The sequence below is a fragment of the Neofelis nebulosa genome, chromosome 16 (genome assembly GCF_028018385.1).
Source record: "Neofelis nebulosa isolate mNeoNeb1 chromosome 16, mNeoNeb1.pri, whole genome shotgun sequence".
Taxonomy (NCBI): domain Eukaryota; kingdom Metazoa; phylum Chordata; class Mammalia; order Carnivora; family Felidae; genus Neofelis; species Neofelis nebulosa.
This window is the reverse complement of record NC_080797.1, coordinates 21,580,470-21,605,738: the sequence shown is the minus strand read 5'-3', so window position 1 is coordinate 21,605,738 and position 25,269 is coordinate 21,580,470. Positions and strand designations below refer to the sequence as shown.

Sequence of the window (25,269 nt, the reverse complement as noted above, 5' to 3'; positions counted from 1 at the left end):
CGGGAATGTGGTGGTGAGTGTGCCCGGGAAGGAGAATCAGTGTTCCTAGAGTCAGGGTCCAGACATCACCCACATCAACACCCCCGGCCAGCAGCTCAGCTCTATCCCCAGTATCAAACCAAACAGGCCAAAGAGCCTGCTCACAGCCAGAGAGAAGCAGCGATGCCATGGCACATCAGGAAAACACAGACTCCGTGGCAGAGTCCACACTTGACGTTTCTCCTCCCATCCAGGCACAGAGATCATCTGGGCCAAGAGTCATGGCAGGCGGGCCACTGGCTCCGTGTACGTAGAGCCTACGCTGACTGAACTGGCGAGCAGATCCCCCGGGTCATCTGAGTGCTGAGTCCCTGGCACCGTTCTCAGTGCTCTGCCTGCAATAACTCACTTACACATTGCTGCCACCCCATGAAGCAGTTTAAAGATCGGGAAATTGAGGCCCACGGAGGCAACCGACTAGAGGTCTTCCTACACTTCCGAGAGGTCTCACGACTAGGGTGGTTGGGACGCTTTGGTGCAGACGGTCTGAAGCCGGAGGCTGTGCCATTCAGCCTCTCTTTAAGGTTGCTGTGTCCTAAAATAGGAGTCAGAGTCCCTAAATTTCTGCAGGAAAAGGAGCCTTCTGCCCCCACCACTGCTGCCTCACATACCATGGAGGTGTGAATGGAAAAACTCACGGACACAACAAAGATCTGGGGTGTTTTGTTACAGCAGCCACCTGGGGCTGATATGGCTTCGTTTTCAGTCCCTCCTTGAGGTGGCCGTAGAGAAACCGGAACATGGCATGGAGGGCAGGGTCCTCATGGGGTACGCTCTGTGGCAAGTCACCGACCCCTTCAGCGTGGTCTCTTCACCTGTAACAACGAAGTCTCAAAACCTTCTCCCGCTGTGGCCGTGAGATTCAAACGAGCAGCTTTAAAACTGTAAAGCACGGTAGAACACTGAACATGTTATTTCCTGAACTGCCTGATTTTTCTCCGTTGAACGTCCTATCATCTCTCAAATATCTAACATTGGTGCTGGTGACCGCAGCCCACAGATGGCATCCACTGTGCCCCAAACTCTAATTTTACTTGTTTGTACGAAGTGAGAAGAGGGGGTGGGCTTTGAGTTCTTCCCCTCTTCCCAAAGAAAGTGAACCTCCCACATAGATCTCTGCCCCTCTCTTTTCTGTCCTATGCTCTTGCCCTTGAAAGGGGGTGGTCAGAGAGCAAATGGGAACACAGCCTCTCTCCCTGGGGCCTGCTTGGTTTTGAGTGACAATTCTTCCATCTTTGCCTTCTGTCCCCAGGTGATAAGCCCTTGAACCCAGGCCCATCCCCTGTAGCAGGGGATCTAATCACCATTAGCCAACTTTTCTGCCCATGACTTGGTGGAAATGTTTGCATTAGGGTGAAGGACAGGCAGCATTATCCATCCATTCAGGAACCCTAATGAAGAGTTCATCTGGCAAATGCAATTAAGACTGTAAGATCCTGAAGGCAGGGAGCATCTCGTGTTTGTGTGTGTGTGTGTGTGTGTGTGTGTGTGTGTGTGTGTGTGTGTTTCCTTTAGTGTGTGTGTTTCTCCTATTAGACGCTGTGAAATTCTTCAGAAATTTTGACCTAAACTTTGAGTTTCTTTTTTTTTTCCTTTTTATATTATTTTTTTAAATGTTTACTCATTTTGGGAGACAGACAGAGCATGAGAGGGGGAGGGGCAGAGAGCAAGGGAGACACAGCATCTGAAGCAGGCTCCAGGCTCTGAGCTCTCAGCATAGAGCCCGACACAGGGCTCGAACTCATCAACTGTGAGATCATGACCTGAGCCGAAGTCGGATGCTTAACTCACTGAGCCACCCAGGTGCCCCAGAACTTTGAGTTTCAATTTCTCTTTCCTACTTTAAAAATGAACCTACCTCTCAAATAATCAGCAAAAAACAGACACATTCTATTTCAAGAAAAGTTTCTACAGGGAAAACAACCCATCACGCAACAAGCACATGTCCTCCACTGTTCAGAAAAAGAAAACACTTTATTGATGAATAGTGGGCAAACAAGAAACTGGCAGTTTGGTGGGCGACACAGTGACAGGTCATTAGTAGGAAAACTCAACTCGACATCCTTCTTGTACATCTGCCATGTTCAAGCCATCATGCAGCAACTGAAGAGCTCTGAACTTGAGGCCCCTTAATGACCTCAATTTTGATCTGAACCCTCACATGTAAGAATGGGTCCGAGTGATTGATCCATGTGGTTCTGTTTCCTGAGGATTAAATGTCAACCACAGTGCCTGCCACGTGATCATTAACATGAGGGGGCATCTCAGGGATAAATTTCAATGTATAAGAGTGACCCAGGTCCTGCTCTTATAAGGGTCGGGACGGGGGAGAGAAGGAGATAGTTAAAAGGAAGAAGGAATAGTTAAAATAAGTTCAGTGTAAGTGCAGTAAAAGACATATGAAAAGTGCCGGGGTCCAGGAAGGAGAGATCAGCATCTCTTGAGTACCCGTCCAATGCCAGCTGCTTTAAAAGGACATGTGCCTGGTTGACAGGGAAGAAGGAATTCAGGGAGGCTTCCCAGAGAAGGGAGCCTTTGAGTTGAGCCTTGAAGGATCAGTAGAACTTCAGCAGCCTGGGTACCCAACATCGACCTTTTTAAAAATAGACTCATCCAGGAAGAATTGCCAGAGGATTAAAAATCGTGCCGAGTTCAATCAAAAATCACCACTGGAATGTGAAAGGAACTTTCTTAATTAAGCCATTCCAGAACGTTCCCAACTCTTGGCTACAGGAGTAGTGGCAGTGAACGATTATATCCTGAACTGGCCCTTAAGGTGCATCCTCTGTGGACAGTTGCCAGAGTGGCCAGGGCCCTGAGGGTCTGACATGCAGCCCTGTACCCTGGTGGACTGTACCCACCGTGATAGGTGTCAGCGAGCAGCACCCATGAGGCCCGAGAAGCCACAGGCTGCAGTGATTTAGAATAGACTGGCTCGCACTGAGGACGCTTGAGGCAAAGGGTAAAGAATCTTTCAGGTTGTTGAGCTTCATTGCAGCTCATACTTGGAAACTGGAGAGATCAGGTGTCTGTCCAGCGCCTCTGGTCTGGACGTTTCGCTCCACGGATCGTGAGAAACCCTGGTCAGACCCCAATTAGCACTCACAGTGTTACCTTCAGTGGTTCGTCTTTCAGTGCATCTGGCTGAAATCACTGTTCAGCATGAACAGTCACATATGAATGCATAGCTTTTCCTATTGCCCATAATTATGCTCAGGGCCGAGGACGGAGGGGCCCCACAAGGACCACCTGGTGGGCTCACAACCCCTTCCCCCCCGAGTCTCCGTTCCGGGAACTGGGCAGTCCCTAGGCCAGTGGGAGCCCTGAATATAGACAGCTTCATGACCAGGACGATGCGTCTTCCACACCCTGCTATCCCCATGCCTTTAAAACCCAGACCTGAGGTTACAGTAACAGAGAGGAAGGTAGGCAAAGGACGGAGAAAAGGAGGAGATGGAAAACAATAAAAAAAAAACAAAACAAAAACAAAAAAAAACCCCACCGTTTGACAGAACTCGATAACCCAAAGTACATGGTGATCGGTGCCGGACGGCATACAAAAGCCAAAAGGCAGGTCCCATGACGGGTCAACTTAAGACTTAATATTTGCTTTTCACTAAGCAAACTAATAAATCCCCTCCAGTTGTAGCCACACAGAGCGCCCAGTTTTTATTTATTGGTCAAAACTGCAGGCAGGTTTCCCCCCTGCTCCTTGTCACCCGGGCAAATAGCAGTTCCCCCTTCCCCGTGCCTGCCATCAGTCTGTATGTCTATTTATCTTCTGCCTCAACAAACTCAAGTTTAGTGCAACTGACAACTAGTGCAAACAGCTTTGAAGTATTCTTTGGTAATGGACTTCCCAGGACAGCCCTGGTTTTTGGCTTGTGCAGCCGAGGATCAAGGGAGAGGAGCTACTTGGCAGAGAAAAGGCAGGCATCAGCTGGGTCAGAGGAGGCTTCGAACTTGACACATGGGAGAGACCCGAGACGATCACCAACTTCCCTCTCCCATTTGGTGGAGGAGAAAACTGAGACCCACAGAAACGATCTAACGCTGAAGGACGAGGGTACAGATGTAGCCTGGGCAAAGAAGGTCTCACTCTGAAGCAGAGGTGGGGGGAACCAGCCCTGCTTTCCACCAGCCTGGCATGAAGGGTCTTGTCCAAGGTCAAGGGCCATTCCCAAGGTCAGTGTGATGCCCTTTAAAGCGTATCCCCCTGAGCAGAGCGCCTTACTTCACTATTAGAAGCTCCTATCTCTCCATCACCACCAGAGTTTCCCTTTGTAGATGATCAAAAGTCCCTGTGGGTCAAGATTCAGTGCCATGGGGAAAATCTCACAGGGAAGCCTGAACAAAATCTTGGGGCTGGGGTGCTAATTTGAGGTTCTGTTCGTAATGAGTTGCAGCAAGATGAATTGGTTCAGGATGTGGATGAAATGCCTTTACACTGTACCTTGGGCAACATCTGATTTACTCTTCTCATATTGAGCCAAAACCCCCCAGCAAATCTTCAAGTCATGGACTCTATTAGATAGGATGGCCTGTGGATGTCAGAGACAGAAGAGGCTTCGGGGATCACATGGCCCGACCCCTCCATTTTACAGGGAAGGATTGAAGGTGAGGGGCTCTCTGAGATGAAAACTCAGGTTTCCTGGTCTCCCCACTCTGTGCTTTTTATCAGCAGAAGACACACGAGATCCAGAAGCAAGAGGCTGATGTGTGTCAGGGAGAGGGCAAGAAGCATCTGCCTCGAAATCTCATTAAGAACTTGACATTCAGGGTCTCTTGACAGTCTATGAATTGCTCTTCAAAATCCTACCGCTTCCCCACCAGGCTGAATACCACCCACCCCTCTCTCACCATTCTCTCCCACTCTGCCAAAATCGCTGCCTCCCGCAGGCCTGGACGGTCCCTCGTCTGATGTCGGAAAGGGGATTCCTGCATCAGTCAGAAGTAAATCTAGATAAAGGTGATGCTACAGACCACTTTGAGCTCTGGGGTTCTGTGTTTCTATGTGAATGAGAAGATAAGGAGAGAGAGAAAGAGGAGATTGTTGCCTTTGGCACAACAGCGAGACTTCTGGAACCAAAGACTGTACGTGGGACATAAATGAAGGAAATGTCTGAAATGAGTTCGTCTTTGTAAAAAGAAAAACAGCACCAAGGAGCTGGGCTAGTGTTCCTTCAAGGGCGGTGAAGGCGGAGAGAGTCTGAACAAGGGCAAAGACTCAGGTGCACGGGGGAATCTCAATTTTTACACAGGAGTAACGAGAGACTGGTTCCTAGACTTTTGTGTGCTCATTCTACCTCAGTAGGCAAAGACCTCCCTGTGGCCACAGCATGCAAGAGGAGCGGGATTAGCCGAAGGCTCGTGTTCTAGTACTGCAGACACTCATGCCCATCTTTCAACAGCAAAGATGGAGGCCTGATCCCTTGACAAGAAGCAACAACTTCAGAATGGCATGCAATCCCGAAAGCCTGGATCTGCCTAACCTGAAAAGAACCTGTAATTTGCCTTCAGATTGTTCTTACTTGTCATGAACACCGAAAACTGGGCAGACACAACCTTCCCGTCCTCTACCGCCCACGACCACCACCAAGTTCCGCTCCTTTATCCCAGATAAAGTCAGTGTCTGGAAAGGTAAGAGTGAGCTGGGAGGTCCCATTCAACATGATTGGAGTTGAACTCAAAGGTTATCTAGGAGACTTTGGAGAGAAAGTACACACTTGGGTCCAACTTACATACCCTTGAGATTTCAAAGAATCCTAGAGTTCAAAGGAATTTCAGGAAGTCTTCCAGCCAACTCCGTTGCTCTCCAGACAATGCCATCCCAATCATTAAAATTTTTTTTAACATTTATTTATTTTGAGAAAGAGAGAGACAGAGTGTGAGTAAAGGAGGAGCAGAGGGAGAGGGAGAGGGAGACACAGAATCTGAAGCAGGCTCCAGGCTCTGAGCCATCAGCACAGAGCCTGACGCGAGGCTTGAACCCACGAGCGAGATTGTGACCGGAGCTGAAGTCGGATGCTCAACCGACTGAGCCACCCAGGTGCCCCATCCATCCCAATGATTATTAGCTCTTAGCCTCCATCTTGCAAAGATGCATAATTTTCTTCTTGGCTTATTCTATGTGGTAAGTGCGTGTATCTCACACGCATGTGCATGCACACGTCGTAGTCTGTTTTCTCCTGTTCCCGGTAGCTGTTTTTGTTTCCTACTGAATTGCTTTGTTCTTAATATGAAAGGTTAGGTTCATCTTTTTAAGTAGGACTGTATTGGAGAGGAATCCCTGATACTTTGAATGGCTGCCATATCCACTACCCACAGAACTTCTTCTGAAGCATGTGGTCTCGACTGGTTCATGACACCCAGGTTTTTATTCAGTATCATGGAACCCTACCACCCTGGAAACACCAGATTTGGTCAAGATTGGTGCTTGATCCAATGGCATCCATCTGTAGCCTAGCCGGTGGTCAATGACGTGGTCAGACACAAGGGTTCCGAATGGCAGCTGGCCAGACTAGAGAGCATCGGCTGGCTACAGCAGGTAAAGCAGCAGCAAAGGCAGTGTCATCAAGTCACCCACTAGCGTGACGGTTATTCTGGTTTGCCCAGGGCCGTCCCAGGTTAATTGCTGAAAGTCGTGTGTCCCGGAAAACTGCTCAGCCCTGGGCAAACTGGAACAGCTCCGAATGCGAGAAGCAGGAGCAGTGATTCCTGCTGCTGAACAGAAGGTCAAAATGACCATGGTGTCCGAGTTCCTGCTCTTCCTGGAAACTCTGTAGCGAATGGATATCTTGAATGACTTTGGGCTTCTAGAAAGGTCTTGCCGGGCAGCTGCTGGGTAGACTGTTTCCTGTCTACCTTACTTCCATTCCAATGCAACTTGGAATAAACCCTCATTCACGGAAGTGATGTAAGTGGATCTCTGTTCCTTGAAACCCGAAGGAATCTAACCAGGATGAGGAGTCTGTGTGCATGTCAAGGAAGGAAGGCACAGCCCACAGACGAGCCTCACATTTCAACAGCACGAAATTTCCTCAAGAGGGTCCCCTCACTCATTTTGTGGTGAATCTGAGATGCCAAGAAGGTCCCCGTTGTTCCCCTTAGAAGACACCAAAGTCACTAAACGGTCACAGAAACCCATCACCTACAACATAGAGAAGGTGGATATGTACAGCTTTAATTCTTTCTACAAAAATGAGCCATCCATTTTTGGGGGAAGCAGGCCGTGCAGACATCGTTGGCTCGGCAACGCAGACAAGATCGAATCTAGAAGTGCTTTCAGCCATGCGTACGGTGGTGACAGAATATTTGACTCGTGTTTCACGGGGCCCAACCTGCCATCAGGAGTGTCATCGGCATTCTGGGGGACGAGGATCCTCAATAAACACACCAGCTCTGGCAGCCAGATTGTCTGTAAGGAAGCACCCTGTTCTGGCATGGGTCCCAACTGCCACCTGCGAGGTGGGGGGGGGGGAGGGGGTCTTCATAGCGGGCAGTGCATCTGCCTCAACAGAAGACAGGTGGGAAACAAGTATAACGGTATGTCAGTTATATGTCAAAAATACAGTTTAAAAAAGGTAGAAGGTAGCTGGGATGAACAAATCGTCTTTTTCACTCTTCCAGACATACACCTGCGTATGATCCGAACGAAAGAAGCTGGACACGGAGGACGCCAGCCGTCCTGAGCCAGCTCCCCTGCAGGAGCCCCTCCGGTGTCCCTGACACTGGAGAGCCCTGAAGAACTTCGGCACTCACCTGCCTCGCTCTGGAACCCGAGGGGGCCAGATCCCAAATAAGGGAGAGGACGTACTATTCCAACGTTGCTCACAGAGCAACGCAAACACCGGCCGCTTTAGAAGGAACAGGAACGAAAATTAAAATCCCATTTGACCTAAGTGTAGTTAACTATTCACTCTGTATCCGGCTGGAAGATAATGGAGCAAACAAGAATGACTGCGTCCAAAGGCACAGCAGACGGGGGAGCCGGGGGGCAAGACAAAGGGTGCGGTAGAAAGCCCTGTGGTTCCCGGGGATTGGGGTGTGGAGCGGGGGGGGCGGAGTCTTAAGACCAGGCGACGGTACAGGGAATGTCTCCCACAAGAAGGAAGGACGAGGTCTGTGACGATGGTGTCTCGTCAACTATATGCAGGTCACGTCCGGCTCACGCAGGTCCACACACAGACTACTCCTCAGTGCACGAGTCTTTACTTTCTCCTCCAATGTTCTCTCCAATCTAGAACGTTCTTCATTCTCCAGAAGAGGAAGTCTTAATCAGATCCAGAGCTCTTGCCTCTTAGGAGATGGTCCCATCTTAGCCGGGTCCTTCCCGGGGATCCTGGCGGCACACGCCAGCCCCGCCCGGCTTCCTGGCGGGACGTGTGGGCAAGGAAGAGCAGCCCTTAGCCGCCCCTCCTTTCCAGGCCTGTGGACCGAAACACAGCATCAGAGTTAGAGTCTGGCTTCTGCTCTTTCAGCAGTGAGCTTGACTTTCCTGTCTTTAGTCCACAATGTTCTAGCCGGTGAACAGAACCTCCAGTGCTAACCACGCTATTTGAGCTAGGACAGAAAAAAAAGAAAGGCGTATTTATACCACTCAAGGAACTCCTACGCGGAATTATCACAGGGAACCCTCCACACAGACCTCACCGCGATACCCACAGCTGACTTAAAAAAACAAAACAAAACACACCGAATACAGCCAGCCCAGAGCAAGTAGAAAATTCTCTTTTTCAGCATTTCACTATGATGTCTGTGAGACGCGGTGCCAGAAGCATGGAGGTGTTAGGCCACCCACTTTATAGGTGGGAAAACTGAGGCACAGAGGGTGCCGGTGTTCTCAGTACAGGATGACAAGGGCCTGGTCCCTATCCTAATGTTCACCTTAGCTGAGACTTCTGTCTATTCTCACAAATCCCTTGACAACTAATGAGGAAATGATCCAGGGCAGATGGGGCTCCTTAGAGGAAAAGGAAAGACACAGCTTAACACATTCTCTTTCCTAATGCTGACTGCAGATGAACGAAGACGGGTTTGGGCTCTGCATGCTTCCGTCACTTCCCGCCACCCCCTGTGGCCCCCTTTTCAGAGAAATATAGCTAGTGCCACCAAATGCCCCCGGGGGACTTCCCCATTTTAAAACTGGCGAGGCCCAGCAAGGCAAGCCAGGGGCCTACTCATGGGCACAGATATTCCAGGCCTCATGACAGCAGCAATCACCGTCAACTCACACGGAACAACTTGGACAACTGCAAATCCATGCAAATCCGTACGGGGAACCCAAGTCCCAGACCGGGCCAGCTGAAGCACACAGGCAAACCGGCCCTCGCAGGCCTCGGGAGAGAGGGGACACGGATCAAGCTCGAGAGACGCACGCTGGGGATTCCAGGGGCCAACAGGCCCCCTTCCGCCCCTCTGCGGACCTACGGACGTCACAGCTTAGCCCTGTGCACCCTTACGAAGGGGTGCTCTCCTTCTTGCGGGCTTTGGCTACACCCCAGGCAGGGATGTGTGCAGCTGCCGTGATCCCCAGAGACAAGGTGCTAACTGTCAGAGATGGGAGGAGGTCCCCGCGGGCTGGGAGGCACTGAGCAGAGAACTCAGAGGACATTGCTCTGCAGGAGAACCGCAAAGGGCGAGTGTGCGTGTGAGAGCCACCTACCCGCAGAAAGCCAGCCAATGTGCCTACGCAGAGGCGTTCTGGCACTCCAGGAGGCTCTCTGATTGGCGGCCAAGAGGAAACCGTAAGTCTCACCCAGGTGTGGCCTGGGCTCTCCAGACACTCTTTCATTTGGACCCGAAAACACCCCCAAACGGCCCCAAAGTTGTGCTAACTTTTCTCTGGTCTCCTTCCCCCTCCCGGGCAGCGGCCCTCTGCACAGGCTCACGGAGGGCCAGGAGGAGCCTTTTCCCCAGGGAGACGCACGCAGCTAGCAAATTAATTGGCAACAGCGGGTGAATCACACTGGGACTTCCTTCTTGTTGCCGGGCAACCTCATGCACTTGGCAGAGGGACATTAAACACAGAGGGGAATGTTGGGAGGCATTTGCAAAAATAAAATAAAGAGTAAAACATACAACACCCCAGACTCATCCCAGCAGGCGGACCCAGCCAAGGCGGGCGGGGTGGGGGGTGGCGGTTGGGATGGGGGGGGGGCGATGAGGGGATCACTGCAGGGAAGGAAAGTAAGGTTAGGAAAGAACCAGCCCCACAGAGAAGCACACCCCCGTCCTCCCTCCCCACATAACTCTGCTCCGGGTAGTAGCATTTCTATTTGGCCAAAGACACGCCTCCGTAAGCCTAGAGAAAGGCAACAAACAGGGGGCTCAGGGATTAGCAGGCAGCTAGAGATTTGAGAGATTACCCACAAACCAGACGGTTTTGCAAAGCTTGCTACGCGACAACTGTATCTCCTGTTTATGCTTCTTCAGCGTGCATCACGCCCAGGTGAAGTCGCACTGCCACGTCCAGGGCAGGATTCCCTTCCCCCAATCCTTTCTCCACGTGAATGTTTTCATGCCCGTTGCCAAGGCCACTGGGAGCTGATCAGACAAACCTCTGACACACCGTGTTGCCCTTCAGAACCAGTCTCTGGCCTTTTTGAAAACTCCCGGGACAGAAGTTAAATGTATGGAGAGTCTATGTAGGGAACAGCTGATGGAGGAAAAACGGGGGCCAAGGAAGGAAGAATGGGAGGATGGGGGCAAAAGCAAGATAGCCCCTGTGGTTGGTGGAATATCCGCCCCCAAAGACACCCATGTCCCAATCTGGGCAACCTGTGAACGTTCCCCTCTGTGGCAGAAGAGATCTGACATACAGAGGTGATTCTGGAAGACCCGGGTAGGCCCCACATGTCACCACAGGTGTCCTTACAAGAGGGAGGCAGGGGGAATGAGATATGAAAATGAAAGCAGGAGCCTGGAGTGATTCAGGAAGGATTCAGAACACAGAGGCCTTCAGAAGCTAGAAAAGGCTAGGAAATGGATTCTTCCCTAGCCCTTCCAGAACAAACCAGGCCTGTGGGTACTTTGAGGTTAGCCCGGTGAAGTGGGCCTCCAGCATGTACGAGAATACATTTGTGTTGTTTCAAGCCACTGCGCTTGTGGTGATTTTACAGCAGCCACAGGAAACTAATGTTGTCAATTGGGCCTACCATGCCTCTGTCTCCCGGTAAATCTATAGAAGAGGGTATTGCGTTAGGGATACAGGTGACAATGGAATGCAGCTGGTCAGAAGGGATGGGGTCCCGAATTTGGCTCAGAATCGTCTACCAGACACCCTGCAGGCTCAGAAGGGAAAGGTCAGGTCTCTGAGAGCAACTGAGGCAAGAAGCAGTCCAGGATTTAAGCAGGCTCTCAAATTATACCGTTTGTGACTGTCACTTGGGCTGGTGGCTTAATCTCTGAAAGCCTCAGTTCCGTCAACTGAAAAACAGCTGTAGCCTTTCTCTAGATTTCTGTTATGTGGGCGAGAATGCTCTTCTGTCTTAGTAAGTCATTGCCAATTTAGAGTTTTCTAGTAACCACAATGGAGGCGATATTGTCACAGATCTAGAAAAACAGGATTCAGAGTCAGTCGAGAGTAGTGACTCTCCAAGTGTAACCTTGGACCGGCAGCTTCAGCAAGCACCCGGGTAACTTGTTAGAAATGCAAATTCTCAGGCCCTGCCCCAGACTTACTGAATCAAAACCACAGGGGGCTGTTCTGTAGCTTGTAAGATGGTTAGCAGCACCCTTGGCCTCTACCCACTAGATGCCAACAGCACCTTCTCCGTGTGGCCATCAACACTGTCTTGGGCATGGTAAGAAAGGGAGGGGGGGGTGGTCATCAAAATCACTCCCAGTTGAGAAAGGCTGCCTCTCAGGGGTGGTTCATTCTTGACCTTGGCTGCACATTAGAATCACCTGGGATGCTTTTCAGTATTCCAGTGGCTGGACCTTGGCCCCAACCTGGAGAAATCAGAATCTACTAGGGCAGGATCAGGTGGTAGTTAAAGCTCTCTGGGTGATTCCAGTGTGCGGCTAATGCCGAGAAGCACTGCATGTTGCAGAAGGCCAGTGGGCCCGGAGGAGACACCTCTCCGAGCTGGGGAAGGGGACACACCTGAATCCTGACTATGGGAAGCACACAAGAAGCTACAATAACCATGGCTTGCTGTGGACCTGGGAACCGGCATCCTAGTCGCCAGATGGGGGTGACTAGATGGGGTGGAATAGAAATTCCTATTCCCTGTGTCACCTCATTTCCCATCAGAACTGGGTGGACACCTTTCAGTGTCTCCCATGAATAACCACACAAAGCCTCAGTTTCCTCCCCTAATAAACAGCACACAATGAACCAGCTCCCACGAGCTAGAAACATGAGCTCATTCAACAAAAAGAACTGTCTTAATAAAGACAGTGGGGTGGCAGTGGGGCCTATTTAGAAACGGGGAGCATTAATTCTCCTTCCAAATTGGGTAAACTCCCCAGGCACTGAAACCACAATCCTCCCACAAGGATGCCCCCGGAGCAAGGAGAGATTTCCCATCTATTTAACGGAGCCCTGAAAATCAGCTTGGCCGGGGCTCCACACTGGGTTGGAGCAGAAAGGAAGGAAAGAATTAAATGAGAAACCAGCAATGAAGAAAGGGAGGGCTGAACAGGTTGATGCTCTGGCTCCTCGAAAAGAAAGATGAAGTCATGTGTAAATTGTCTGTCCTGCTGGGACTGTCTTTTTCCTCCATTATTTCACTCCCTGCCTACCCTGCTGAAATGCTGAGCCAAGCTCTTCCTTGTTTCCCTTGGCCCAAACCATTAAGTCCAGGATGTCACTAGGGGAAGTGGGGGATGGAGAAAAAAGGAGGAAGAAGAGGAAGAGGAGGAGGTGAAGAGCAGAGGAGACAGAGAGAGAGAGAGAGAGAGAGAGAGAGAGAGAGAGGGAGGGAGGGAGGGGTGGGGCAAAGGAGGAGTGCAGGGCGAGAAAGCAGCTCACAGGGCTCTGACCTTCTTAGGCATCCCTTCACAGAGGCACCAGGATGAGTGGGCCTTTCTGTCCCCTGCCTATGTCAGCCCCCCAGTGGCTAGCCTAGATGGAAAGATGAAGAGGTCACAGAAAAAGCCCCCCTCCCCACCTAGTGAGGCTCTCAGAAGCTACGGTTCAACGGGATGGAGTCTACCAGCACGTTCCCATTCTTTCCCAGAGGACCTGATTTCTGTCCTGACCACGTAATGCAGCTGATCGGAACACACTAGAAGAAATCCAGCCGCTCTCTACCAGTGGTGCCGAAGAGGCGAAGGACTCGGGTCCCTTTTCTGCTCCGAGGGCCTCTTAACAAGTTCCTGTGCTACCAATTAGCCCAAAGCATATAGGACTTTGCTGCTGACACCGGCCATTCCCAGGGCTTCCCCATTCCTTTCCCTACACTACTGGCCTTCTCCAGAGTCAAAATGTGTCTCCCGCTTGACGAAACTCCTGGTTCCCTCCAGCCTGTAAACCTCGTGTGCAAATGTCCTGACTCTTGCAAATGTGTTAAAAAATAAACTTTAAAAAGCTTCCAGATGTTCTGTTTGTGTTTCTCTGCTCCTGTCTCCGGAGGCCAGTGCACGACGTCCAGGGGCACCACCGCCTGGGGGTGGCGGGGAAATGCCCCTCCCCCAGGGCCACACTCGACCAACTCATGCACCAACCCTCCCCCTGCAGAGATGAGACCGTGCGCTTCCTCTTCTTCCACCCTTATGGGTGAGACATATACCCCTGAGGTTTGCTCCCTGTAGTGCAGAGACCTCCAAAAGATTCCAAAAGAGCGAGCCCAAGATCCCAAATAACATGCCTTCGGGCTCTGTCTCCTCAGAGCACCCTCAAAATCCTTACACCAACTGCCTCCGAGGCAGACTCAAGTACAAAATGACACAGAGTGTCCCTTACACATGTAAGATGTGAAATCCCCACCTGCAGGGACATCCGAGGAGCTGGACCAGCTGGAATAAGGGGACGGTGCTCACGGCTGGCCAAGGCCCCTTGGGGCTGGTGGCCTCTGATCTATACAAAGGTAATTGCCAACGGGCAGCCTTGTGCACACACAGCCCCACACGCACTCTTCCCAGCACACACACCTGAGGGCTTGGGATTCTTTGCACAAGGTGACGCCTGCTCCCTTTGATGTTCGCCGGATGTGTTCCCATTGGGTGAAAACCAGACCTCAATAAAACTGGGCATTATCAAGAGACTGGTGGTTTGTGATTGCACCAGCCTGTTATCTCGGCTGCCCTGGGTGGGGCTGCTTTGCGGTTCTCCATGGAAAAGCATTAACTTCTAGGTGGATCAAAGACCCTTCTGAACCAGCCGACTTGGATCCCTTGTGTATCCGCGGGAGACTGTTCCTGAAGATGGACTTTAAAGATAATAGGGACCCCAGTCCCACACTCCCTCTGCCCTCTCCTTATCATGCAGCACGTCCCTCAGGGGCCACCCAATGGCCAATAACAAGGCCCTTCTCTTCTCTTTCTTCAGATGGCCCATTAACAGTAGCTAATAGGGGACTGGGCCAGAGAGGGTCCGGCTTTGCCGCAACAATGAGGACCAAGGGGACAGAGGGACACCTATGTGGAGATCTTGCAGGAGCTCCTCTGCCCTCTGTGAATCATGCCAGGGATGGGGTTCCACAGGAGGGCGCGTGCTACCCTCTTTCCTTAGGAGGGATAAATGGATAGGTCCCCTCGCTTGGTCCCTAAAGTCCCTTATCGGACTCTACTGTCTACCCAAATGTTTGAGGGCCCACAGCCAGCCTGCAGTGAGGACACTGTGGGACCTGTGGCTTGTCTGGATCTAGAACACCAAGGACTGTCAACCACATGGGAGAGAAAAGAGCCCGTGCACTCAAGGACCCATGCTGGCGGGCTTCGAGGGCCCTGAATGTTCCTCAGCACCTCACAGGTCGGTCACCGGTCAGCTGGAGGCATCCGTCAGCAACCATGTTTTCCTTCCCGGTGCTCAGAGGACCCTTAGTGTCTGACCCTGAAGAGGCACACGAATGAGTGAATGAATGTATGAATGACCGAACAAGTGAATCACCAGAAACAGAGGCTAGTTATCCGACAAGTGCGGGAGGGACGTGAGGCATGGACACTCACTCCTACCAACAGGAAAAGACGTCAGGCAGCACATGTCGCTGAGGACACCTCAGCTTGTTGAAATGGAGTCAAAGCGAGGTTCGAGTCCCGGGTCTTGGGCAAGTTACCTCAGTTCTCTCCAACCCAGGTGTTAAATGGGAATAAGAGAAGGATCCGTGTTGTGAGGACGGAGTGAAAGACTAATGGCTCAACAAGTAAATCCGTTCCTGTAATTGTATCTGTCTCGATCTCTACTAAAAAATTCGGGAAGGAGGGACCGTAAGTCACTGCCTCGATTATCTTCCTGGTGTAGACCAGACCTAAGAGGTGTATAAAAACTCCAGACCCATCCTTGGTACTCTTTTTGTTTAATCAATAAACCTGTCTGTAGCATTTAGATTAACCGTTACCTCGATGCCTTCCATGCTCCCTCCGGCACCCCTAAGGCGTGTGGCAACGTGTGCCCCCGTACAGGGAGCAGGTGACAAGGGCCCCTCCTCCTGGAGCCGTCCCCCCGCCCCCCCCCCCCCCCACCAAGAAGAGGATGGCCCAGCCACTGACAGGACAGGACAGGGCTGCGACCTGGATTCCAACCCAGTTGATGTAAATCAGGACTCTAGGTTTGATGCTGTTTAACCTGGAAGCACATGGACAGAAGGAAGGATGGACAGACGGACGTCCTGTGCCCACCTCCAGCTCCTGGGTCCTGCCCTTGCTTCTCTCCTCCTCCTAACTTGGGAGTCCCTGACTCCTCCTCAAACCTTGGCCGTGTGTTCTACCCCCCCACCCTGCCGCCCCATTAGAGACACTACAGCCCGAAGAGCCAGCTTAGGCCAACCCAACAGAAAGGGGCCTCTGGGGACTCTGAATGGTCTGCCCGGCCCAGCCCCAGCCCCACCTGCACGGCATGTGGCACGGATGCCAAGGTGACAGGGTGGTGGGGGGTGGGGGAGCAAGGCCTCGACACCCTCCCGTCACTGCAGGGCCAGGCTGTTAACCAAGGCTGCAGCTGGGCTCTCAGAGGCCGGGGGAGGTCAGGCAGCAAGTTCACAGGACAGGCCACCCACACGGCACATCAGGACCGCTGGACTGTCCCCGGGGCCAGCGCGGCTCTGGCCCTTGGCCCTGACTCGGAACACTCCACCATATGGCCTCCCTCAGGGAGGATGAGAGGGAGGAAAAGAATAAATGGGGGATGGGCAAGAAGGAGCCATACCTCCCCCTGGGCGCCAGGGACCCTTCCCAGGCTTGGGGGAGGGGAGGCTGGAACTGTCCCCAGCAGCAGGTCCCAGAAAAGCAAGCGAGTGTCACAAAATGAACTCTGACAGCAGCAACGATGCCCGTGATGAGATGGGGTCTTCCTCTCTGTGCTCTGCAGCCCCCAGATGGGTTCCCAGGGTTGGATCTGAACCTCAAACACCCTGGACCTTGGGTTACTTCACACTTTGCCTATTAAAGACCCAAACTGGATTTTCATGTTTGCAGAGACAACTTTGACCAAAAGTGTAGGCAGTGGAACAAAACAGGAAGAGAACTCTCTCTCTCTCTCTCTCTCTCTGTCTCTCTGTCTGTCTCTCTCTCTCTCTCTCATTCTCCCTCCCTTCTAAAACTCTAATAGGATGGGGTGGGAGGAGGGGGACAGGAGGGGGAGGCAAACAAAATTTTGGCCGCTTTGGTACCTCTGGGTACCCTGGGGCCCGCCTGTGCTCTGTTGAAAGCTCTTCTCCCTTTCTTGGGTCCTGCAGACACCAGTTGGTGGGTCACCGGTAGGGCAGGGATGGGGGGAGAGGGGAACTGGGTGAGGCTCTGGGAAAAGGGAAGAAAGAGCTGAAGAACAGATTCTCTGGCAGAGCTGCGGAGGAAAGAGCCTGAATGCCTCATCTGGGCGGAAGGCAACCTTCCCAAGGTTCCTCGGCATGCTGGGACTTGCTGGAGACCAGAGCCCTGGCTGGCAGAATGAGGGTGGACAGCGGAACCAGAATTCAAAGGGGCAGCCGGAGGAGGGGGGCCCCACGGGGGAAGAGGGGGAGGTTTCAGTGAATCATATAAATTAGAGACAGAAAGGATGTCAGGCCACCTTCACTTCCTTCCTCTCCTAATGGGAATTATCTCATTAGCCCCGAGCTTCCCAGAGGCTGACTCTAAATGATTCCTGTAATGGGGATTTCAGTCCACAGCCTCCCTATCGGATTGGACTCCGAGGAGGGCTAAGAAGGGCTCTTAAAGGGACAGCAGCAAACCACGCCAGTCAATCTACTCAACACAGAGTGCCTTCTCCAAACATTTCACGCAGCATCAGTATGACCCTTGTGCCCTGTATTTCCAATTACAGGAATTTACTATGAGGAAGCAGTCATGGACATAGGGATAGGCTTTATAACAACATCCCCTTCCCCCAGAAGAATGAGAGTCACGTTCTAATCCCTGGAACCCATAAATGTTACCTTCTATGGCAAAAGGGACTTGGCAGGTGGGATTACGTCAAGGGTCTTGAAATGGAGAAATGATCCTGGATTATCCAGATGGGTCCTAAATGCCCTCACAGAGGTCCTTATCAGAGGGAGGCAGATGGAGATCTGACTACAGAGAGGAGAATGGACGTTGACCATAGAGGTAGAGATTGGTGTGATGTGGCCACAAGCCAAGGAATGTGCCAGCCTCTTGCAGCCAGAAGCTGCAAGAGACCAGGAAGGACTCTTCCTTGGAGCCTCCAGAAGGAAGAGACCCTGTCCACAACCTGCTTTGACCCCCATGAGACTCATAAGATTTCAGACTTCTGGCCACCAGAACCATAAGACGATACATTCGTGTTTTAAACCACCAAGCTCCTGGTGATTTGTTACAGCAGACCCTGGAAAGTAGAATGGATATGAATCAAGTTCTTACCAGGATGTTCTTCAGAGCTTTTCAGCACAAAAGAAAACACCGCTGGAAACATCAAAGAAGGGTTCCAAAATAGCTATGCCACAGTCCTATTATGAAATACTATATGACCATAAAAACACCGTGATGCTATTCCTTAAAAAGAGAGCATTGATATAACCGAGTATGGATCCTGAATATTTTCCTTGCCTTTTATAAAATTTTATTTTTTTAAACCTTTTTAAAAGTTTATTTATTTATTTTGAGTGAGTGAGAGACAGAGAGAGCAGGGGAGGGGCAGAGAGAGAGGGAGAGAGAGAGAATCCCAAGCAAGCTCCGTGCCATCAGCACAGAGCCCGACGCAGGGTTGATCTCATGAACCACGAGATCACGACCTGAGCCGAAACCAAGAGTCGTACGCTTAACTGACCGAGCCACTCAGGCGCCCCCTTTTATAAAATGTTCTAATGGTAAGCATCTTATAACTACCTCTGGCATCACGTAAGTCACAATTTGGCAGACAGAGTCAGAATCCAAGGTCGGTACCTTTCTGGGCTCTGAAGACCGTCTCCCGGCAGAATGGCTCTGCTCCACACACACCTCAGCCTGGCATCACGGCCCCTCCAGCTACGGACCCACGAGCCTGCAGACCCTCCTGACAGGTAGCCTGGTCCCCTGGACTCCTCACCTCAAGCCTGTTCCCCTAACCCATCATAGAGCGTGTTTATGTCTGCCTCACGTGCCGTGCGGGGGCTGCCGTAACAAATGATCACGATCTGGTGGCATGAAACGACAGACACTTCTCTTCTCCTAGTTGAGGAGGACAGAAGCCCGAAATTAAGGTGTCGGCAAGGCTGGCTCCTTCCAGAGGCCGGGAGGCGGAACCCATTCCAGGCTGGTCTCCCAGTTGCTGCTGGCTGTCGGCCGTCCGCGACCTGTGGATGCTTCACTCCAGTCTCTGTTTCCATCTTGAGATCCCCTTCTTCTCTGCGTCTCTCTGTTCCCTCTCTCTCCTCTGAGGACTTGTCACTGGGTCCTTAACTAATCACATCTGCAGAGACCCTATTTACAAACATGGTCACAATGTGAGGTTGTGGGTGGCCGTGACTTCTGCAGGACGCTTGTGGATACGCTGCAGACCGCCTTTTCTTTGGGTCTCGGCAACTCCGCAAGGCCTTCTTGGAGTCCTCCAGGTCCCAGACGTCAATCCCTCCTGGAGGGACCCAGAGGCAGACAGAGTCTCCTTAAATGAACGAACTTCCTGGCAGCTGGAGTTGCCGATGGCGGGCAGGGCAGCCTCGAGAGAGAGGTTCTGCACCACGCCAGCGTTCCCAGCAGAGAACACCCGCCTGGAAAGACTCAGAGGAGATCCTGGTCTGCAGAGGAGATCGATTTGGGTGGCCAGGGAGAGTACGGCTTTACAAGAGCCGAGGAGTTGTGCCCAATCCACTTAGCACAGTGCTGGGCAAGGAAAAGGCACTCGATAGATGTTTACTGCCTCACCAGACAGGCCCCCTTAAATCTCAACATTCCTCCTTTCAATGAAAGTGTGGGACATTCTGGAGCAAATTAAACTAAGAATTAGATGATCTGTATATTCAACGACTATCTGTCGAGCACCTCCTCGATGAACCGCCCTATGAGATACCCGATCGGACACTCCCGTGTGCCTGTCTCTTCCCTCATGGTAAGCCAGTGACATACCAGGGCAAATCACGTGGCCAGAGACACCTCAATCTGAACCCCAGTGATTATGTGGACTGAGAAAGAGACTTGGGACAACCAGAGTCGGTATAGGGGCAGGTGGTGGGTTCCTGGGGAAAGCCTAAGAGATCAGGCCCTGGGATCTGTATTTGCTCCTCCTTGGCCCACTGAGGAAGGGAGAGAAGGCAGAGAAGCATTTTCTGCAGCAGCAGCCCAGACTAAAAACACCTACCGGTGTGATTTATCAGCTGTGGGAGGCCCAAAAAGCTCTTAAGCCGCAGGTGGGTGCCCGTAAAGCCACCCTCCCAGGGGAGCCCAGAACTCAGGCCCTGCTTGACTGCTAATCACCATAAGAACCACAGCGCCTCGGCCCCGATCTGGGTGGCCCTTAACCGCTCCCAAAGCCTGTCACGTGCTCGGTGATCTCAGCTGGCCTCACACAAACCCTGTCAAGTAAGCAGGACAGGTGTTGTTATTATTCCCACTTTACAGATGGGGAAACCGCCTGAGCGCATCGAGGACTTGCTCAGGGCCACCCAGGGAGTACATGTCCCGGTCACCAGCCCAGTGCTCCTTCTGCAGCCCAGGCTCGCAAATGGCATCCCCACCACCTATGTTCTGCCCACGAGTACTTTGGGGTTTTACACAGGAGACCACAAAGATCAGATGATGGCACCTCCTTCTCTCGGAGCTGGGCTTCTTTTCTGGACCCTGGGGAGCGTGACTCCCTAAAACTCCCACCTCTTCCTGTTCAATCAACTTTCCTCCTCCTGCTTCACAGCAGGAGGTGGACCGGCAGAGGCAGGCATGACTCCTGTCCAGGCCGGGCCACCCTTGCGAGAGCGGTGAAACACGCCTTTTGGGATCTGGGAGGAGAAGCAGCCCGTGTGTACCTCTCCGGGCACGGGGAAAGACCGAGGGCACGCAGAGCTGACCCGAGTGCCGGGCTCAGCTCTCGAGCTACAGCCTTGCCAACCTGCCCCGTAGAGGTCGTCAGAGCCGGGCCCTCGAGTTCACCGAGCTGTCTCAAGCGGCCCCAGGAAGTGGCTGGGTGACTTCAGAGAAGAGCACAGCAAGAACAACACTACCCTCTTCTGGGGCCACAGGTCAGTAGGGCAGGAGTTAATGATCCTCGGGTCGGCCCTCCGTGGGAGGAGGCAGGGTTCCTTTCCCAGGGCCGCTGGAAAGACTAGCCCATACCGCCCCAAGGCATTCACGGCAGAGCTGATCGAGGTCCCAGAACCAGAACCCTTTGGGCAGCACCTGTAGGGCGGGGAGGGCAGGGCAGGGCAGGGCCAGCCCTATCCACAGCCCACTCCTTCTGGAATTCCCGGGTTCAGGCTGGCTCTGTGGACTTAACCTTCCAGCCAAGGTTGCCCCTCACCAAACCACTGCTTTGTCCCCTTCCTCATCCCGTGTGGACTTTGTGTCCTCCTCAAGGCCCCTTGGGAGACCCTGTGCAACAAAGAGCTCCATGGGCTCTTCTGCCTTTGGGTTCAAGCCGGAGGGGAGCCGTAAGAAGGGAGTGGAAGGTGTGCAGGCTGTGAAAAAGCCCAGCCACCTCCAGCAATCTAGGCCAGCGTCCGGTTCCCATGACACTCTTACTGGCAGCGTTAATAACTAACCACGTCCCAGACAGGTGCTGGTGGCCTGGCCTTAGGAGTTCTTGCTCAGGGTTGACAGTGAGTCACTTCCCTTTTATAGTTTGCTAGCAGACTGAGTCACCCGGAGGCCGACCCTTTCACACAAGTTCTCACACCTGGGCCAAGTGGCATCCGTGCCTATACCTTCGACCACCTTTTCTCTGCATCAGCTGGGCCCTGTGAAGTGGACCCTCAAGGTCTAGGCCAGAGTCCCCATGCCCCAGCCTCTGTCCCTCCCCATCCCTCCCCACTCCCTCAGTAGGGACAGTGACCCCGGACCCAAGGAGTCTGGAGAGATGTCTGAGAGAGGGGTACTTGACAGGTGGTCACCCAGGCCTGACAGTGGGTCAGGTGTCTGTCACCTTTGACCTTTACCCTAAAGAGCGCTCTCCTACCTGCCCACCCCTCCATTTGCACACAAGGATGACTAGAGGTGGAAAGTTCTAGATGATGAGCCAAAGGACAAAACTGTGAGGCCATAAGTTAGCTCCATCACCCTCAGGAAGGACAGAGGCTGTGGGTGGTAAACTGAGTCCCATGACTGTCAACATACTCTACGTCCTGCGTCAGGTGGGAGGCAGGACTGGCCTGGCAGGGCCACCTTTCTGTGTTTTCTGGAGATACACCAAATCAACCTCACCTGGGGGAGGGTGGACCCCTCTTCAGGTGCCCCTTCCTTCCCCACTCTTGCATGGTATTTCATATAATTTTTTTTAATTAAAAAGAGAAAGAGAGAGGGGGAAAAATGAAAATTATGAAAATGAAAAAAAACAGGAGGCAAAAAACAAACAAACAAACAAACAAACAAACAAACCAAACACCTCACTGAAATAGTCTGGGGATTTACTTTTTTTTTTTATTCCTCAGAAAGTCCCTCCCGCTACCTGGTTTCTAAAACAGACGATAAACACAGATGACATCAGATTGGACAGACTGGGCGCCTTACCGCCAGGGGCTCCCGGCAGGTGTGAGACTGACAGGTTGAGAAAAGATGACACTCTTTCTATCATTAGCAGATGAAAACCAAGGGGGGAAGATGAGAGGAGAGGCTGAGCGCCGGGTGTGGTGGGAAATCTGATACCCCGCCAGCCGCTGGCCTTTTTGGGTGAACTCCGCTCGTCTAGATGGGGCGACAGGGCGCTCCCTTGGGGCAGGCGGGCATGCGTCCCCCACCTCTCAGGTGTCGGAGTGCAACTCACTCCGGGGCACAGAGAGCGAGGCTGCTGTGCTCTTTGCGGCCCGGAGCCCCCCAGACTTTCCAGACTGAATTCTGAAATCGGCTTTGGCAGCTGTGGCTCAACCCCGTGTGGCGTGAGGGGCTCTGTCTGCCACACACGTCTCGCACATACTGCCCGAGGACGTGGCCGGACAAGCTGCGTCCACAGCACCGAGGGTGCAGATGCCAGGAGAGAGAGGCTCCACCCCGCCGTGGCTGGCTCAGGGAGACCAAGTGAGTCATCAGGCCTGAGCAGTGACCATGATGTCCCAGGGTGAAAAGTGGGAGGCCCGGGGACGGAGCCCGCTGCACAGACGCGAGCCACGGTGACTCACATTTGGACCCCGAGGGGAAGTTCCATCCGCGAGTCCTCTGGACGGCTCCCGTCCCCCGGCTGAGGTCATCCCCACTGGCGCTCGGAACTGGGGCTTGCTTCGTTCTTTCTCCCAGAGCCCCGGCTTTTCACTCTCAATTACGGTTACGGCAGAAGTCCGTGTCCTAGCCACCTCTCTGTCCTCACCACACACGCGTGATGGTTGGACCCGAGGAAAGAGCAGGTCCTCCCTGGGTGTCAGGTTTTCAGGTCCCCATGGGAGCATTCTAAGAGACACGCTGTTTGAGGGGTGAGCTCTGGGGCACAATGAGCCTGCCCCAGCCGGGCGGTCACTCTGACCGCAGGACAGGAAAGACACATGGGGAGTGAGGACAGCCCCGTCACCATCAGGCTCCCTCTGACGGCAGGAGGAAGAGGTGAGGAAGACACAGGTGCTGCAGGGCACCAGGCAGAGCCCCCTGAAGGGCGGCAGGGAGACCACAGGGATGGCCGGGATCAGCCTCTCGGGTGTCCCCCGAGGGCAGCCTGCTCCCTCTCCTGTCCTTCCACTACTTGACGGGAAAAACGGGGGCATCTGGCCTCTCTCCTCCCAGAATTCTTCCCCCATTCCCTTCTGTTTCCTCTTTCCCTTTGAGCCGAGCCCGCAACGTACAGGTCTGATGCCCGATGGCTTCGAAGGCAGGGAGGAGAGGAGACTGACCCTCACAGGGAGCCACCACGCCAGGGCAAGAGGCTAGCCTAAACGGGGCAATCACAGCTCCTGAGAAATGGCCCTGAAGCTTCTCAGCTCATCCCCACCTTAAATGTCATCCCGTTGTCACACGTATGTGATTGGGCGGGACAGGGATAGGCACCCCGATAGCCCGACCGATCGTGCTGTCACCCCTCAGCTGCTCTGCTCCTCTCCGTTTCCACACATGTGGCTCCCAGTTTCCTCAGTGGAAAGGCTGATGCCCCCCAGGTTCTCGCTGGCCGGTGCCTCCTTCCAACCCCACCAGTGCCCCTGTCCTCAAAGACACTAGGTGGGCGGGGGCCTCGGTCTCAACGCCCCTCTTCCCTCTGTAGACGCTCTTCCCAAAGTGTTCACGCGGCCAGCTCCTTCCAGCCTGTGCTCAGAGGTCCCCTCCTCAGTGAGGAGCCCTGCCTTATTCAACACTGCAACCCGCCCTCCCCTCCCCTGCCCGCACACTCCGCCTGCCTTTCCTGCCTACATTTCTGTTGTTTTGCACAGCCCAGCACCTTCCCAGGTACTAGGTGATTAACATATTTACTATTTTGCTGTTTAGCATCCACCCTCCCCACACTCTCGGCCAGTTCTGTGACAGCAGGATGGCGTCCTCTGCCTTGAGCGCCCCGGCACGGCCCGGGCACCCAGTAACGCTCCGTTAGATGAATGCACGAGCGAATGAAGGAAAGAATGAGGAACTCGCTGCCGTTCCCAAGGGCATGGAGGGCTGTGTATCTCAGGGAACGAACTGCTATTCAGGCTGAGGTCACCTGGGGAGGGAGGGGAGAGGGAGGGCTAAGGCAGAGGGAGCTGTTTTCACAAAGGCAGTGCCCACAGTTGGCCTGGAAATCCCCTCGGAGTCACTCATTAACACCCCGCCCCCCACTCACGCTCCCCTGCCAGTCACCCGAACTGTAGACGGCGGCCACACTGACTTCCCCGACTGACTCCTTCTCAGGCCCACCCTCCCTCTCCACTGCCCTCTGAGCACCCGGTGTGTGCAGAAGACATGCAGGGAGGGAGGGATGAGATGGAAGAAACACCCACACCCAACAGAAAATAAGCTCCCACTCTGCCCCCCCTCCCCCAGCTGTGAAGGCACCAGTGGGGGAGGGAGGCAAAGGTGAGATGAGGTTCCAGTGCCCTGGGCCCCCATGGCTATGGGGTTTTGAGGAGGTGAGCACATAGATGGCAACATGGCGGGCGGGGCAGGGTGGGGGGCGCTGGGGGGTGTCGTGGAAACATTCCAGTCTTGGAGGTAGGATACGAAGCACGTAAGTTTGGCTAAAAGGATCCGGATTTGAGTGGGGAGTCGTAGCAAGAAGATTAAGTATCCAGTGAGGTCTGGTCGCTCAGATAACAACTAGAGAAGCATGGCAGGGTTGCTTTTCTGTTTTATCTTTTTTTTTTTTTTTTTCAATCAGAAAGTAGCCATGATGAATACTGGGTTTAAGAAAGCAGGTTAGAGAAAGCACAGGTAGGATTATGTGCAGAAAGAAAGACTGGAAATCTAAAGGTTGGCGCCCCCAGTGAGTGTCCTGGTGTGTGCAACCAAAGTCAAGATCAGCAGGGTGGCCGGGAGAAGGGAGGGGAAGGATCAACTCCGAAAATCACTGGGGAGCAACGGTCAGGATTCGGGGTTCTAGGGGAT

General features: G+C 53.0%; 1 long non-coding RNA gene across 3 annotated transcripts in view; it reads right to left on the bottom strand.

The window, feature by feature from the left end:
* LOC131497348 (uncharacterized) overlaps positions 1-25,269 on the bottom strand; it is a 434,038-nt gene that overhangs the window by 269,558 nt on the left and 139,211 nt on the right. The window contains exon 3 of one of the 3 annotated variants that reach the window (XR_009254909.1): positions 1,995-8,467. The exons of the other annotated variants lie outside the window; for them this stretch is intronic. This is a non-coding gene — a long non-coding RNA (uncharacterized LOC131497348). Of the gene's footprint in view, positions 1-1,994; positions 8,468-25,269 lie in introns of those variants that run through there. 3 annotated transcript variants of the gene reach the window in all.